The sequence below is a fragment of the Bos grunniens genome, chromosome 22 (assembly GCF_055505025.1).
Source record: "Bos grunniens cultivar Pamir isolate PY7600 chromosome 22, Bosgru_T2T1.0, whole genome shotgun sequence".
NCBI classification, from domain to species: Eukaryota; Metazoa; Chordata; class Mammalia; order Artiodactyla; family Bovidae; genus Bos; species Bos grunniens.
This window is the reverse complement of record NC_141186.1, coordinates 49,097,739-49,110,877: the sequence shown is the minus strand read 5'-3', so window position 1 is coordinate 49,110,877 and position 13,139 is coordinate 49,097,739. Positions and strand designations below refer to the sequence as shown.

General features: G+C 50.6%; 1 protein-coding gene and 1 long non-coding RNA gene across 5 annotated transcripts in view; one reads left to right on the top strand and one right to left on the bottom strand.

The window, feature by feature from the left end:
- Positions 1 to 13,139, bottom strand: part of POC1A (POC1 centriolar protein A) — a 100,735-nt gene that overhangs the window by 82,034 nt on the left and 5,562 nt on the right. The gene's annotated exons all lie outside the window — the stretch shown is intronic.
- On the top strand, positions 7,572 to 12,020 carry LOC147348430 (uncharacterized). Its single transcript, XR_015151581.1, has 2 exons — positions 7,572 to 7,757; positions 8,789 to 12,020. It is a non-coding gene; the product is annotated as an uncharacterized LOC147348430 (long non-coding RNA).

The window sequence follows — 13,139 nt, the reverse complement described above, 5'->3', positions numbered from 1 at the left end:
CAACCCCAAGGACTTTTTAGCCAGCCAGGCTCCTCTGTTCATGGAATTTTCCAGGCAAGAATACCGCAGTGGGTTGCCATTTTCTACTTCAGGGGATCTTCCCAACCCAGGGATCGGACCTGCATCTTGTGTCTCCTGCATTGGTAGGCAGATTCTTTACCACTAGCACCACCTGGGAAGCCTGAGGTTTGGAGACACCAACCCAAACCCAGGGGACTTGGGCAAGACGGAAGGATGCCAGGCCACAGCTCCTCAGGTCCCCTCACAGATCTTTGCTGGCTGCCCCCAGAGCACCCAGGGTGGGAACACAGGGCTAGATACCCAAGAAATTAGGATAATCACAGCCCTGAACTGTGGTGTGGTATAGCACCAGCAATAAAATAACTGACAATTTTCATTTACCAAGGAGTACAGCAAAAATAAGACTGGGAGCTGACTGTGGCTCAGATCATGAACTCCTTAAGGGAAAATTCAGACTTAAACTGAAGAAAGTAGGGAAAACCATTAGACCATTCAGGTATGACCTAAATCAAATCCCTTACAATTACACAGTGGAAGTGACAAATAGATTCAAGGGCTTAGATCTGATAGACAGAGTGCCTGAAGAACTCTGGACGGAGGTTTGTGACATTGTACAGGAGGCAGTGATCAAAGCCATTCCCAAGAAAAAGAAATGCAAAAAGGCAAAACAGCTGAGAAAAGAAGAGAAGCTAAAGGCAAAGGAGAAAAGGAAAGATATACCCATTTGAATGCAGAATGCCAAAGAATAGCAAGGAGAGATAAGAAAGGCTTCTTATGTGAACAATGCAAAGAAATAGAGGAAAACAACAGAATAGGAAAGACTAGAGATCTCTTCAAGAAAATTAGAGATACCAAGGGAAAATTTCATACAAAGATGGGCACAATAATGGACAGACCTGGTATGGACGTAACAGAAGCAGAAGAGATTAAGACAAGGTGGCAAGAATACACAGAAGAACTATACAAAAAAGATCTTCACAACCCAGATAACCATGATGGTATGATAACTCACCTAGAGCCAGACATCCTGGAGTGTGAAGTCAAGTAACCATCACTACAAACAAGGCTAGTGGAGATGATAGAATTCCAGCTGAGCTATTTCAAATCCTGAAAGATGATGCTGTGAAAGTGCTGCACTCAATATGCCAGCAAATTTGGAAAACTCAACAGTGGCCACAGGACTGGAAAAGGTCAGTTTTCATTCCAATCCCAAAGAAGAGCAATGCCAAAGAATGTTCAAACTACCGCACAATTGCACTCATCTCACACGCTAGCTAAGTAATGCTCAAAATTCTCCAAGCCAGGCTTCAACAGTACATGAACTGTGAACTTCCAGATGTTCAAGCTGGATTTAGAAAAGGCAGAGGAACCAGAGATCAAATTGCCAACATCCGTTGGATCATTGAAAAAGCAAGAGAGTTCCAAAAAAACATCTTTTTCTGCTTTATTGATTACATGAAAGCCTTGCCTGTGTAGATCACAACAAACTGTGGAAAATTCTTCAAGAGATGCGAATACCAGAAATACTCCTGAGAAATCTGTATGCAGGTCAAGAAGGAACAGTTAGAACTGGATATGGAACAACAGACTGGTTCCAAATTGGGAAAGGAGTATGTCAAGGCTGTGTATTGTCACCCCACTTATTTAACTTATATGCAGAGTACATCATGCAAAATGCCAGGCTGGATGAAGCACAAGCTGGAATCAAGACTGCAGGGAGAAATATCAATAACCTCAGATACACAGATGACACCACCCTTATGGCAGAAAGTAAAGAAGAACTAAAGAGCCTCTCGACAAAAGTGAAAGAGGAGAGTGAAAAAGCTGGCTTAAAACTCGACATTCAAAAAACAAAGATCATGGCATCCAGTCCCATAAATTCATGGCAAATAGATGGGAAAACAATGGAAACAGTGACAGATTTTATTTTCTTGGGCTCCAAAATCACTGCAGATGGTGACTGCAGCCATGAAATTAAAAGATGCTTGCCCCTTCAAAGAAAAGCTATGACCAAGCTAGACAGCATTTTAAAAAGCAGAGACATTACTTTGCTGACAAAGGTCTGCCTAGTCAGAGCTATGATTTTTCCAGTAGTCATGTATGGATGTGAGAGTTGGACCATAAAGAAAGCTGAGTGCTAAAGAGTTGATGCTTTTGAACTATGGTATTGAAGAAGACTCTTGAGAGTCCCTTGAACTGCAAGGAGATCCAACCAGTCAATCCTAAAGGAAATCAGTCCTGAATATCCATTGGAAAAACTGATGCTGAAGCTGAAACTCCAATACTTTGGCCACCCAATGTGAAGAACTGACTCCTTGGAAAATACCCTGATGCTGGGAAAGATTGAGGCCAGGAGAAGGGGACGACAGAGGATGAGATGGTTGGATGGCAGCACCAACTCGATGCACATGAGTCTGAGCAAACTCTGGAGGTTGGTAATGGACAGGGAAGCCTGGTGTGCTGCAGTCCATGGGGTTGCAAAGAGTCAGACACGACTGAGAGACTGAACTGAACTGAAGGAGTACAGCAAGATCCATGTGAAGTTTTAACTACAAGCCCAGGAGCAGTACAGTATTTATACCCATTTTACTGATGGGAAAACTGAGGCACAGAGTTAGTATCAATATGTAGGAAACCAGGATTTGAACCCAAGTCTGTATGCACAGCCTGGACCCTTAATCCTAATGTATACAGGAAGAAGAATAAAAACCCTTAAATAGTTTAGGCCCTGGTGGAAAGAAAAGGGGGCCTCAAGATTTCACCCCCAACAACAGAGATGGGGACTGAAACTGTCCCAAGGTGTCCAATCCCACACTACAAAGTCCTTTGTTGTCTCATATTTTATCTTAAACCATGAATTTTAGCAAATACTCCTTTTTAATATCTTTTAAATATCAAATTATTGTTTTAATGATTGACCAGTTAACTCCAAGTCACGCTGATATTCAGAAATATACTTGTTTACCCCGTGGTTTCATGACCACCACCATCCCACCCTCAGTTTGAGAAGCAGGGCTATAGAACAGTCACTCAGCTGGTCATTAAACGGAGTGAGATTGCCAAGGCCAGGCCTACACGGGGTTTTCCAGAATCTAGGGTGCAGCTGGTTTAAATGCCAGTTCCCAGACCAGCCATAGCGCCAGGTGGAGCGGGGAGCCCATATTTATAATAAACCCTTTGGTGGTTCTTTTTTTTTGGCCACACCCATGGGCATGTAGGATCTTAGTTTTCTGACTGCGCATCAAACCCATGCCCCAGGTACTGGAAGAATGGAGTCTTAACCACAGAACTGCCAGGGAAGTCCTCCCCTCTGGCGATTCTGATGTAGTGGTCCGGGGAACTGATAAACTCTGGGCACCAGGAGGACCTGGACAGCCTGCCCCTGCCTTTGAGGAGCCACTTCTGCTGGCCCCACCCCAGGCATCCCTCATGCCTCCATACCCTTCACTCCTTATATGCTGGAGTTTTCTGTCTATCTCCCCCTAGGCTATGACTACGTGAGAGAGAGGACCACACCCTGCTAATCACAGGAGGGTCCTGGGCACTCAGCCCTGGCTTGGCACAGGGAATAGTCGCCGAAATTTTTGGACAACTCACTGCCTGGAACCACTGGGCCTGAGGAACACTAGGAAATCCCTCCCAGGGGTCCCTGTGATGCTGAGGCTCAGAGAAGGGCTTGCGATAGTGGTGGGAGCAGACAGTTCTATTCCACAAGCATCTGTGGAATGCCAGCTGCATGCCCCACTCTGTTCCATGGCCCCTGGGCATTATGGAGGGTCAGGTATATCGCTGCCCCTGCATCCCCTCAGTGGGGGTGGCAGGAGATGAACTAGCCTCTGCTCCAGGGGAATCAGACAGGGAAAGGGCCACCAAGCAGGCTGAGCCCTCTGAAAGTCCTTTTAGGGGTCCTGGCCCAGCACTGAGGGTGTCCCTCTGTTGGCAGGATGGGGAGAAGGCTTCCAGGACAAGGCAGGGGTGGGGATCTGAAAGCCAAGCAGGATGCAGATCCAAGTGCTTCTAGATGGAGGGTCCTGTCAGTTTATCCAGGCCCCTCTTGAGAGCACGTGGAATGGATGCAGGTGTGTGAATGTGTGCAACCTGTGCCTCTGGGTTCTTGCATGTGATTGTGTGTCTGCTGCACTTGCCTGCACGCTTACGGGATAACTTTGACACATGCACCTGTATATCTTGGTTTGGGTTCTTCCAGAAGCTAAGAAAGGATTAAGGCTAATTCATGTGTTTGAGAGAACACCAGTAGGGAGTGTGAGCGTGAGACAGAGGAGGGGGAGCCACGAAGGGTATTATTAAGCAAGTTACTACCTTGGGTGACTGGAGCCTGACGTCGCTAGAGAGCCCAGACCGAGCACAGGACATTCCTCAGGGTCACCTTACCTGGGGTGAGGGCCTATCCACCCACACTTAACAGCCTGGCACCTTCAGTCAGTTCTACACCAGGCCTAGGGGTTTCTGGGACACAGAAAGCCCTCAGCAGGGGTCTCTGGCAGTGAGAGCTCAGGCTTGTGTACCCCAAACGGTAAGTGGGAGGGAGCAGGTAGAGCACCAACAACAGCTGTTACATCACATGCCGATGTACTGGCGTACAAGCTGATGCCCCGTTACATCACATGGACACACGGACTCCAGCGACCCCTCCTTGTGCAAACCTCTGCTGGACCAACAGAAGGTCATCACAACATCAAAGGAGCTCTGGCCTTGCCCTCCTTCCCTTCCCTGAACAGGCTGGCTCAGGATTTGACAAATCATGCTGGGCCTCCAACTTTGGCTGAACAGACCGGGACCTGCTTTGGGCAGTGGCAGCTTCCGCCCTTGGGCCAGGGTAGAGGCTGAGGGTCAAAGCGGGCTGGGGGCAGGGAGATGGGGGAGGCCCTCTGCAGAGAAGGCAATTGGGGCCTCCTCTGTCTGAACCTCATGGTCCGCAGGAGCTTGGACAGTGGTCTCAAATGCCACTTTGGGGGCAGTGGGGCATGTTGGAAGCCTGGGGTGCCAGGGAGGGGGTATGGTCGGTGCTCCCCTACAGAGGGTCCATCCTGAGCAGGGATGGAAGGGGGACAGAGTCCTGGTATGGAGACCTGGGAGCAACAGGAAGAAGGGGTACAACTACAGGGAGATCATGACTGCACAGAGATGCACAGGAGGATGGGGGTCCAGGCTGTGGGGGTACCAGAACTCCCATGCGGACAGTTGAGAGCAGCGCCAAGGACGGAGGCCATGCAGGGTCTCGGGGATGGTGAGGGGCACCCCTGAAGCCTGCTGGGGAAGGAAAGGAAGGAGGTCAGATGGGAACATGGGGAAGCCAGGACGTGGAAGAGTTTTAGGAGCTAGTGAAGAACACTGGAGGCCCCCAACAGGGAGGGGATGGGGTCTCCCCTGAGGCTGCAGGGAGTGGGATGCTCTAGTGGGTCAAGGAATGGAGCCAAAGGAGGTCCAATAGGCAGAGGCTGAGCTCACAGGCTTGGAGTTGTGCAGATCTGGGCTCCAATCCCAGGTGTAACACTGACTTGCTGTGTACCGGTAGGCGACAGCTTAACATCTCTGAATCTTATTTCCTCCTGTACAATGGAGATCCTAACAGAAACTAAATGTATTACTTTCCTAGGTTGCTGTAACAAGACACGACAAACCCAGTGGCTAAAAACAACAGAAATTTATTCTCTCCTGCTTCTGGAGGTTAGAAGTCAGAAATCGAGGTGCTGGCAGGGCCATGCTCCTCCCAAAGCCTCTAGGGAAGGACGCCCACCTTGTTTCTGCCTCAGGAGTTTCTCAGCTCTTGTGGGGCACAACTCCAATGTCCACCTCCTTCCTCACATGCCTTCCTCTCTGTGTACCTCTGGCCTTCTTATAAAGGACACCAGTAGTAGGATTAGAGCACAGTCTCATCCAGTAGGACCTCATTTTAACTTCATTATGTTTTTAACAACCCTGAAAGTGAAAGTTGCTCAGTCGTGTCCGACTCTTTGCGACACCATGGACTATGCAGTCCATGGAATTCTCCAGGCCAGAACACCGGAGTGGGTAACTGTTCCCTTCTCCAGGGGATCTTCCCACCCCAGGGATCGAACCCAGGTCTCCCACATTGCAGATGGATACTTTACCAGCTGAGCCACCAGGGAAGCCCAAGAATACTGGAGTGGGTAGCCTATCCTTTCTCCAGTGGATCTTCCAGAGCCAGGAGTTGAACCAGGGTCTCCTGCACTACAGGCGGACTCTTTACCAGCTGAGCTACTCGGGAAGCCTATTTCCTAGCAAAGTTCCATTCACAGGTATATGGGTGAGTTATGACTTCAACATATCTTTGGGGGGACACAACCTGCTACCCACTCCAGTGTTCTTGCCTGGAGAATCCCAGGGACAGGGGAGCCTGGTGGGCTGCCGTCTATGGGGTCACACAGAGTCGAACACGACTGAAGTGACTTAGCATAGCATAGCATAGCAACCCTATGGCATCGGGTTGCAGGAGGATTAAACCACAGGCCTGGCATACAGTAAGCTCCATGAAAAAAAATTCCAATTATAAAAGGAATAATTCATGGTGAGGAAAGGTACAGCATGGTGACCATAGGTAATAATACTATATCCTGCATATTTGAACATAGCTAGGAGAGTGGATCTTGAAAGTTCTCATCACAAGGAAGATGATTTTTATGTAACCGTGTATGGGGATGGATGTCAACCAACTCACTGTGGTGATCGTTTTGCAATACATACAAATATCGAATCATTACACTGTACACCTGACATTAATTTGGTGTTTTGTCAATTAAAAAAGGAGAGAGGCAGGCAGGGGTGGGGGTTGGGAGTGCAGGAACGCAGACTGTAGACTTTGCTGCACGTGCACACGTGTGTGTATGGACAGACACAGGTACATGGGAAGCAGGACACTGCTCACAGTTACACCCAGGACAGCTGGTGACCCAGGGACCTCAGCCTGCAACCCATCTGCCAGGCACAGCCACTCAGCAAGCCTCAGGGCCTGACGCTAGCGCCCTGAGCAGGAGGACCCTGAAGTCGAAGCCTTGCTTGTCAGGGACTTCCCTGGTGGTCCAGTGCCGAAGACTCTGTGCTTCCACTGCAGGCAGCATGGGTTCCATCCCTGGTCACGGAACTAAGACCCCAAATGCTGTGCAGTGCAGCCAGAAACAATAATAAATATAAAGTAATAAATTTAAAAAGCCTTGCTTGTCAGAGGATTCCTTGAGAGCCCTGAGCAAGGCCACCACTGACATCATGAGCAATTTCACGGACTATCCCGACACCCAAGGCTGCTTCAACCTGCAGCCTTGACATGCTGGGGGAGGGCTACAGGGTACAGCCAGCACACACAGCTGCTTCAGGAAGGAGGCAGGACACGATCAGGCCCCAGGGACGCCGGGCAGCCACCCCACAGACCCCACAGAGGACTAGGTCAGAGGGGCTCTGTCCCCCCAGCCTCTCCCCATCAGTCACCTGCACCCGGCAGTCAGGCCGGGCTAACTCCTCTTCTGCCGGCTGCCCTCTTCAGTCTGGCCACACCCCTAGGGCAGGCCGGACCCAGTAGAGGGTGTGTCGGGGAAAACAAGCCTGGCCCCAGCTCCCCAGAACCTTCTGGTTTCTGCCACAGGACACCCTCCAACCTCACCCACACCACTGTGAGCTGCAGGTGAGCGGAGTTTATCCACACTGCCATGACCCCTGGGGAGATATGTCCGGATGCCGAGTGCTCCAGGGAGAGGACACAGGTCAGTGCTGATAAGGAACATGTTGCTGGTGACAGAACCTGGCTGCCCCCAGGGCCACTCCCCACTGCCCTGGCCTGAGCACTTGTCCTCTCCTCACCGCCCACCCAGGGCAGCAGACCTGGCATCGGACCAGAGAGCCCCACCTGGGGTCCTCCTGTGTGGGGGCTCCAGTTGCTCAGGCCTGGCTGACAGAGGAGTTCTAGCCCTGCTGGCCCCCTCCAGCTCTGTTCCTCCCCTTCTGACCCTCCCCTTCCCCAGCACCACGTTTGGTGCTGGGAACAGGGCCAAGAACACGACGGCATGGCCTTGGCCTCCAGGCGTGGACGCAGAGGGCCGCAGGTGCTGTCGCGGGTCGTGGCAGGCCTCATGGAAGAACACAGTGTGCAAGCACGGGGTTGGAGGAGCGAGAAGGAAGGGATGGCGGGGAGGGCTGGTCCCCCCAAGATCTGAGGAAGGAGTGTTTCAGGGCAGAAGGGGCAGCAACACAAAGGCCCGAGGTGGGGATTCACTGGGTGGGCTTAAGGGACAGAATAACTAGCTGGGGGGTCATCTGGTGGGTGGGCCTTGCAGACCGTGAGGACGTGCCTTCCACTGAGTAGGGAGGAGCTCTGAGCAGAGGCACAGCCCCAGGCAAGTTTTGCCTTGAAAAGCTCCCTCTGCCTCCTCTGAGGTCTGCGGTTTTCCACGTGTGGCCCCAGCAACACCTGAGAACTGGCAGCAATACAGACTCTAGGGCACGCGGCTGAATCCACAGCCCCACGGTGGGCGCAGAAGGGTCCAGGGATTGCTGGTGTTGCCAAGCAGCCTTACTCAGGTGCCTCCAGCCCACCTGAGGCCCTGAGAAGGCAGTGTGGGTGGCCACGAGACCCACGCTATGGCCTCCCCACCCACCCCACTCCATTCCTGGGAGCTCTGGCAGCACACGGCTCTGCCAAAACCTACAAACAAGAAAGCAGTTCACCTTTGTTCAGCCCGGCTGAATTATATAATGCACATTCCTAACCTATGTGACCACAGAACATTTTTTTCAGAGAACACCTGTTCAACAGCCCGAACACTGACCAGTGCCTCCTCTGTGGCGTACTTTGATGTATCCTCTCTGGACTCCTGCCGGTGCCTAATAATACCCACACACTCTGGAAAGTGCACGAATGTCCCAAGATGACCCTGACTGGACTCGGGTGATTTTTACAAACCCACCGTCCTTTCCCAAGCTGCCAAGGGGGCGCATACTGACCTCACAGCCCTGACCTCACCAGAAAGGCAGGTGGGGGAAGGACAGTGATGTCGCATTCCGGGGAGCTAGTGGGCACTCGGTGGGGGGCAGTGAGAGGGAGAGGCGAAGCAGCAGTGCACAACCCTGTGGCGCCACACCGCCGGGCCGCCGCGTGTGTGACAGTGCACACCGCGCACAGCTGTGGCGTGCAGCGGCCCGTCCCTGCATGTCTGCCTGCAGCAAATGTGACTCTGCAGCTACACATGGCTGCTAGTGTGAGTGTGCTGGCCGTGACTACAGTGGCTGGGCATGTGGCTGTGCATGAGGGGGTGTTAGTGACTCTGGCACCTGTGGGTCCTGGACCAAGTGTGCATTTGAGAGACATCCGGTATGTACACCTGTGAATGACCACTAGGCTGCTCTGGCCTTGAAAATTCCCAAACCTAAACTGTGACTTCAGAGCTGCCAGCAGCTTCCTGTCTGCTAAGACATGAGCAGGATATAGAAAAACTACTTTTTAAATGTAGTTACCCAGACATAATGTGGGAGCCCTCCCACGCAGAGCCATGGTTACCTGATGTGCTGGCCAGTGGGACAAGGGCCAGGAGAAAGGCTCAGGGCCTGGGATGGGGAGACGCACCACCTGCCCTGTGCCCATCTGTCCTGAAGCTCCCTACCCAGCCCAGCTCCACGGGGCCTCAGCTGGTTTCCTGACCACTCTCATGGTCTACAGACCAGGATCAGACACGGCCAGCCCAGGGTGAGCACAGAGGATGGCGTGGACCCCAGGGAGGGGCCCGTGAGCCCGTGTGTGGACAAGAAGGGGTGTGACAGCAGGGTGCCTGCAGATCTCCCCAGGGGCAGACTCGCACAAATGCCTGAGCGACCGGGTGCCTGGTAATGACCTTGTTCAGATTCTCCTGCCCAGCCATCAGCTTCCCACTTTTCACATTTGCCTCTTTGGTGACACAACCTGCCCACAAACTGCCCCCAGTTCTGGGGCCTGAGAACTCACCATACACATGCACTCACAGAGCCCACAGAGAAGATTTGCCTGTTTACCCACTCCATTCATTCATTCACTCATTCATTCACTCGTCACATGTTCACGGAGAACCTCCTCTGAGTCAACAGCTCTGCTGAGCCCCTCTAGCCCCCCTAGACCGCCCAAGTCAAAGCAATGAAGGCAAAGTCCCAATGGACCTTGAAGTAGGGGCTCAGAAAAGAGGAACTCAGGGGCTGGGTGGGATGGTGGCCGTTAGCTAGAGGGAAGTGCTGAGCTGGTGTCACAACCAGGCCTCAGCATCAAGCCAGAGGGGATCTGGAGATTGGGTAGATGTGAAGACTGCCCTCCTCCGACCCCGGGATCCCCTGCCTGGGTCTGGCACTTCATGCTGCCTGAACACCAGGGTGTGTCTCACCTAGGATTGACCCCAAGGCTTCACAGCTGTCCCCCAACCCCAGACCCCGTGGGAAAAGGTCCACCTCTCAGCCAGCTCTGGGGACCCTCTCAGTTGGGGCCTGGATGACCTCTGCTGCCCCCCATGCCCCATCCCACCAGCAACCCCACCTCTATGACTTCAGCGAGGGCTTGGAGGCCTTCTAGCTCCTCCCCATCCACCTTCCTCAGGGTCCTCAAAGGCTTAAAGAGTCCAAGCCCATCTTCTGAGCACTGCCTACTAGCCCCAACTTCTCATCCATGCCTTCTCATTCACATTTTACTATAATAACAGTAATACGATGAGACATATCCAACACGTCCTTGGTGCCTGGCACAACAGGTGATATTTTCAACTCCCCATGTCATGATGGAAGAGTCGACTCACTGGAAAAGACCCTGATGCTGGGAAAGACTGAAGGCAGGAGGAGAAGCGGGTGACACAGAATGAGATGGTTGGATGGCATCACCAACTCAACGGGCAGGAGTTTGAGCAAGCTCCGAGAGATGGTGAAGGACAGGGAAGCCTAGCGTGCTGCAGTCCTTTGGGTCGCAAATAGTCGGACACGGCTTAGCAACTGAACAACAATATCATGAAGCGTAGTGACTAGAGCTGGAGACAACCAAGATCGTGGGTCCCCGTCCGGCCTGCTCCACCCCAACCATCACCTGGTTGGCTCTTCTCATTCTTCAGGACTTACACGGAATGTCCCATCCTCATGAGGCTTTTCCAAATCCCCAGATAAAGCAGCCCCTGTTCTGGCCACTCAGACCACCCACGTGAGCTCTCACTCTCACATGACCATGTGTCTGGATGGGCTTGTGTTTACATCTGTCTTCCCTGCTGGACTGTCCGCTCCATGAGAGCTGGGCTGCCTCCCTGGAACCCGGCTCAATGCCCAGTAAACAAGAGGTGCATGATAAGTATTTACTGAATAAGTAAACCTATTTATCTATTTCCTGAAAACTACCTCGTTCCATCAAGAATCTGAGGTTGTTTATAACAGGGCATACAATTCTATGTGAGAGAAAAAGCAAAGTTGGAATCAAAGATTTTGACTTTCTCTTGCCTGGAAAATCCCATGGACGGAAGAGCCTGGTGGGCTGCAGTCCACGGGGTCGCTAGGAGTCGGACACGACTGAGCGACTTCACTTTCACTTTTCACTTTCATGCACTGGAGAAGGAAATGGCAACCCACTCCAGTGTTCTTGCCTGGAGAATCCCAGGGACGGGGGAGCCTGGTGGGCTGCTGTCTATGGGGTCGCAGAGATTAGGATACGACTGAAGCGACTTAGCAGCAGCATAGACAATAAATGCTGGAGAGGGTGTGGAGCAAAGGGAGCCATCCTACACTATTAGTAGGAATGTAAATTGGTGTACCCACTATGGAGAACAGTACAGAGCCTCCTTAAAAAATGAAACATAGAGCTACCATTTGACCTAACAATCCCACTCCTGGGCATATATCCAGAGAAAACTATCAAATACACGCACCCTAATGTTCACTGCAGTACTATTTACAGTAGCCAAAACATGGAAGCAACCTAAATGTCCATCAACAGATGAGTGGAAATAAAATGTGGTACATATCTATGTGTATACTACATACGTATCTGTGGTACAATGGAATATTACTCTGCCATAAAAAATGAAATAGTGCTGTTTGCAGCAACATGGATGCACCTACAGATTATCATACTAAGTGAAGTCAAACAGAAAAAGACAAATATCATAACACTTTTAAGTGAAATCTAAAAAAAATCAATACAAATAAACTAATTCACAAAACAGAAACAGACTCATAGACTTAGAAAACAAACATATGAGGGCTTCCCTGGCGGCTCAGTGGTAAAGAAGCCACGGCTAACGCAGGGGACTCGGGTTCAGTCCCCGGTCTGGGAAGATCTCACATGCTGCAGAGCAACTTAGCCCAAGTGCCACAAGTATTGAGCCTGTGCTCTAGAGCCCAGGAACCGCAACTGCTGACACTCACACCCCTTAAAGCCTATTTCTGCAACAGAGAAGCCACTACAATGAGAAGCCCGCGCATCACAACTAAAGAAAGCCCAGGCACAGCAACGAAGGTCCAGCACAGCCAAAACTAAATAGATAAAATTATAAAAAAAAGAAAGAAAACAAATTTATGGTTACCAAAGGGGAAAGAGGAGGAGGGATAAGTTAGGGGGTTGGGATTAACATATATACATTAATATAATAATATATTATTATATATTAATTAATGTAATAATCAACAAGGACCTGATGTAGAACACAGGGAACTCTATTCAACACTCCGTAATAACTTACATGAGAAAAGAATCTGAAAAAGAATAATATATATATGTATAACTAACTCACTTTGCTGTACACCTAAAACTAACACAGCATTGTGAATCAACTATACTCTAATATAAAATTTAAAACTTTAACAAAAAACAAAGATTTTCAACCTTCTATTTCACCTTTGACCTAGTGATTTCATTTCTAAATATCCCACAGACGTCCTCACCCCATATGAGGATGTCTGACGGTGCAACCTACTGGAAACCACCCAACAATCGGTTAAGGGCTATGTGGGTGAACAATGAGCAACAGTGCGGTGGAGTATTATTACGCAGTTGTGGAAAAGGACGGGCACTCCCTGGTCACTGACAGGGCTCTCTCCAAGCTATTAGTGTTAGGTACAAAGAGCAAAAAGGACTATGTTCCATAAGTGCAGCACTGGAC